Source organism: Phaseolus vulgaris, chromosome 8 (genome assembly GCF_051622355.1).
Source record: "Phaseolus vulgaris cultivar YP4 chromosome 8, ASM5162235v1, whole genome shotgun sequence".
Lineage (NCBI taxonomy): Eukaryota > Viridiplantae > Streptophyta > Magnoliopsida > Fabales > Fabaceae > Phaseolus > Phaseolus vulgaris.
The window spans coordinates 46,271,672-46,276,933 of record NC_143505.1 but is presented as its reverse complement, the minus strand read 5'-3'; positions in this window follow the sequence as shown (position 1 = coordinate 46,276,933).

The following is a 5,262-nucleotide window of genomic DNA, read 5'->3' as shown; positions in this document are numbered from 1 at the left end:
CATGTGAGGGAGATTGTTAGTAGTGAGGCGCATGCTTGGCCAAGTCCAAAAGCCTTTTGATGAAAGTCAAAGGGAAAACATTATTCACACAAGGTGCCTCATTAAGACAAATTATGTTCCTTAATTGTGGATATGGTGGGTAGTTGTACAAATGTGGCAAGCACAAGAGTGGTGAAAAAGCTTGGGTTACCCACCATCTCTCATGCAACACCATACAAGCTTTAATGACTAAGTGAAGAGTAGGAAATAATAGTAAATAAACAAGTTCTCACAGCCTTCTCTATTGGAAAATTTAAGGATGAGATTTTGTGTGATGTTGTACCTATGGAAGCCACACACATTATTTTAGGTAGACCATGGCAATTTGATAGGAAAACTTTACACGATGGCCTTACCAACAAAATCTCTTTTACCTTCCATGGGCATAAGATCACACTAAAATCTCTCCCACCAAGAGAAGTCCGTGAGGACCAAGTCAAAATGAAAGAAAAGAGAGAAAATGAGAAAGAAAAAAAATAGTTATGAGAAAAGCCTTCTCATTTCATCAAAAGATGTTAAAAAGGTAATGCTTTCTCAAAAAGCTATCTTCATAGCTAATCCAAAGAAAAACCTTAAGAGTGAGTCGGCGGTAGATAGTCCTATGTGTTTGGACCCTTTGGTAAAAGAGTTTGCAGATGTGTTCCAATATCCCCCTAAAGGATTACCTCCCCTAAGGGGATTTGAGCACCAAATTGACTTCATACCTGGGGCCTCTTTACCAAATAGACCAGCATATATGACCAATCCAACTGAGGCCAAGGAAATTCAACAACAAGTAGAGGATTTAATAGCTAAGGGTTGGGTCCAAGATAACACGAGTCCTTATGCGATGCCTATGATTTTTGTCCCTAAAAAGGATGGGAGTTGGAGGATGTGTACGAATTGCCACACCATAAACAATATCACCATTAAGTATAGGCATCCCCTCCCTAGATTAAATTACTTGTTGGATGAGTTACATGGGTCTCAAATCTTCACCAAAATTGATCTCAAGAGTGGTTATAATCAAATTCAGATTAAACCGGGAGATGAATGGAAAATCGCCCTTAAGACCAAATTTGGGTTGTATGAGTGGTTAGTCATGCCCTTTGGCTTAACCAATACTCCAAGCACCTTCATGTGACTTATGCACCATGTTTTAAGACCTTTCATTGGCAAGTTTGTCGTGGTCTATTATGATGACATCCTCATCTATAGCTTGTCTTTGGAAGACCATAAGAAGCATGTTAGGCAAGTTTTAGAAACCCTTAGGAATGAAAAATTGTATGCTAATCTAGAAAAATGTGTGTTTGCAATAGACCACATAGACTTCCTAGGGTTTGTTGTGAGTTCAAAATGGGTGCATGTGGATGAAGAAAAAGTAGCAACAATTAGGCATTGGCCTACATCCACCAATGTTAGTGAGGTACGAAGCTTTCATGGACTTGCTAGTTTTTATAGGAGGTTTGTGAAAGACTTTAGTACCATTGTCGCACCTCTCAATACCATAGTAAAGAAGGATGTGGTGTTTAAATGGGGCCAAGAACAAGAAAAAGATTTTGAAACTTTGAAAGATAAATTGACCAAGGCACCTAGTTTAGCACTTCCCAACTTTACTAAGAAATTTGAAATTGAATGTGATGCCTCCAACATAGGCATTGAGGCTATTATCCTTCAAGAGGGTCACCCCATAGCTTACTTTAGTGAAAAACTCAAGGGGAGTCATCTCAATTACTCAACCTGTGATAAGGAACTTTATGCTCTTGTGAGAGCCTTGCGAAATTGGCAACATTATCTTTTCCCAAAGAAATTTGTGATACATAGGGATCATGAATACCTAAACTATTTGAAAGGCCAATGCAAGCTCAACAAGAGACATGCCAAATGGGTAGAGTTCATTGAGCATTTTCCTTATGTGATCAAACATAAGCAAGGTAAAGCTAATGTGGTTGCAGATGCTCCTTCAAGAAGGCACACCTTGCTAAATGTTTTTGTTTGCATCCTTCCTAGAAGAGTTGTAGAAATCATCATCATGAGTATTTTTGAAAGTTTTGTTCAAAAGATATGATTCTACCTTGATGGCTTTGCGAAACACGCTCTTTAAAGAAGAATATTCTTTTAATTCTACAAAATCTCTAATATCTCTTTTCAAACCACGTACAAACCATTTAATCTTTGACTCTTCATTAGCATGCATATTCATTTTAGTCAAAGTTGTTTCAAAATCTTTAAAGTATTCTTCTACCATCCTATGTCCTTGAGGAAGCCTTTGGAACTTCAACAAGTGTTCCTTCCTAGAAGGAGGAACAAACCTCGCGCGCATACACTCTTTCAAAGCATTCCAAGAAACCACGGGAGGTTTCTTGCGATACATAATGTCCATTACAATTTTATGCCACCATTCTTTGGCATAGCCCAAAAAGGATAAAGAAACTAATCTAAGTTTTTGGTCATCTTGGACCGTATACACATGAAAATAATGGTCAACCTTAGTCTCCCATTCTAAATACACATTAGGATCACTATCACCATTAAAACTAGGGACTTTTTTACAAGCAATGTTGAACACTTGGTGATATCTTTGGTCACGGTTATAGCTCTCTTCATGAGAATGATGGTGATGCCACCTTCTTCTATGTTCTTCTTCACCAAGGACTGAAACTTTGCAAGGAGAATGCTGCTTGTAATATGCACCACTTGAATAGCCAGCCATTTTGCAAATAAAAAACAGCAAACACACAAAAACAGCAAACAAGTTAAGAAACAAAATTAGCAAAAACAGTGAGCTTGGCAATGAAACTGCCGAAATGAAATGAGGCTGAAAAAAGAGATCACTCTCAAAGAAATAATGTTCTTGCACCAATCTGATCTTGAGGCCTTGGAATCCTCAAATGAAAGATATCAAAGCAAGCACACCAATCTCAAAAGCAACCACCACAAAACCAATGAAACAATAAAGACAAACAAGAAAAGGTATAAGCAAAGAAAGGTAATTGCAAAAGGAAAACTATATGTGAGACAAACTCAAAGAGTAAGAATGAAAGACAATCAAGAAAATAAAGAACTCAATGAGAAAAGTAGGCACACAAAAGAAAACCTAAGGAAAAGCACTAGAGTAGATGAAGAAAACAAAAAATTTAGCTACTGGAAAATTTTTTTTTTTAATGCAAACTGTGTTTGATATTCACTGATTTAACTGGAACGTTGTAGAGCGAACTGGATTATGAAATTTATACCACAGAAACTTCAAGATGTTAACTCAATAATGGCACTGGAATCAATTAAAAACAGTAAGCCAATTGAGAGAAATAAATTTTTCAAAATCACTGCCAGATTACCGTATTTTTTTCGGCAGGAATGTACACTTTTTTTATTTTATTTATCATTTTTTGTGTGCTTCATATTTTTGAATGATTCTTTTTTCTATTCTTTTCTAACACTTTGAATATCTCAAATCCAGAATTTCAGAATTTTACAGTACGTAAATCAGTTGCAATAAGGAAAAACAGTAAGCACTTTTTTCAGAAACAGAGGAATCCTAATAGGAATAAAAAACAGGATGATGAACTAGCAAAGACATAATAGAAAATGAATGTATTGGAACTTGTATAGGTCTAGAATACAAGTATGAACTCAATACTAAAAAGAAAATGCACAAAGGATCAACATCAATTCAGAAAATTATATGACACCAAAGCAAGAAACAATCAAAACAATAAAAGTACTACTAGAAGTAATGACATATATGGAATAACATGACTAAGACAAAACTTAACATGATTCAAAAATTAAAAGACACAACACAAATTGTAACAAGTGGAAGGAAGCTTAAGGTAAACTCTAGGAAGGATAATGCCATTCCAAAAGAGCAACCATACTCATAAGAATTATGAGTGCCATAAACCTTTCCACAAACACTTGGAGCAAAAGAAAAACAGCAAGAATACTCAATTAAAATTCTAAAACAGAAACTTAAATTGCAAGAAAAATTAAAGAGCTCTTGAAATTAAAGTGCACACAACTCAACAATTAAACAAGAATGAACCTAAGACTCATGATACCACATGATGTGATTCCAATAGCCACATAGAACAAGATTCTTGACACTTTGAGGAATCACCTTGAGCTGGAAAATATAGAGGCACTTTCTTAGAAGTTGGATCATGGTTCTAAGTCAAGAACTCACCAATACAAGTACCAATTCCCAAACTCATTTGGATGAACCAAATATTGTCAAATTGAATCAACAAAGGAAAATAAAAGAAGAGACCGAACAGAATTAAGAAACAAACAGAATGTAGGTGCTGGAAAATTAAAGGAACCGAAACAAAAACAACTCAAAACTCAAGGCAACATGAACAAATTGAAGAAGAAGAAAGGAAGGAGAAGAGAATGCTCATGAAGATGGAAGAATGGTTGGATGATCACGCCACTAGAAGTATGGATGCTCCTAGATGAGTGTGCAAGCCGCCACTTGAGGAAACCATGGTCCTTCAAGATAAGACTAGAGTAGAAGCTCAAAAGCTCTCCAAATGCTCACTCCAATTTTGAGTATAGTTTCTCTAGATAAATTCAAATCTGAATTTTACAAAGGAAGCACCTCTATTTATAGCCTAAGGTGCTGAAAAATAGGTGGGAAATTTCAAATAAACTCATTTGAAATTCCCACCAAAAACAAGTCACATGGGAGGTGTGACCTTTTTCTACTATGACACCTCCCAAAAACTACACCTACACCACTCTCCTAAGTCACATGGACAATGTGACTTTATTTTACATTTTCACACACCTTTATTTAATAACCAAACCTCCTAAAACTATACAAGAGTATTTCAAAGCTTGGCCTTGCCCCTCATGGGATGGACTTGGGCTCTTTGGGCTTTGGCCTTCTTGGGCTTGGGCTTGGGCTTTGGGCTTGGGCCTCATCTTTATTTTATTTCTTCTTTTAATTTTGAGAAGACTAGAAGGAAGAACTTCAAATGTGAGGGTGGATGTCCTCTTCCTCCATTAATAAAAGCCTCCTTTATTTGATTCTCATCACTTGGGCTTTGATCACATAAAGGAAATCTATAAAGATGACCTTCATTTTTCTCACATCTATCAAGAGTGTGTTAGAATATATGACCTTAAACAAGAGGGGGGTGAATTTTTTATGAAAGATTTTCCCAAACTTTGAAGGTATAATGAAAGCCAAAGAAGAATCACAGACAAGAAAACTATGGAAAATAATGCACGAAGCTGTTT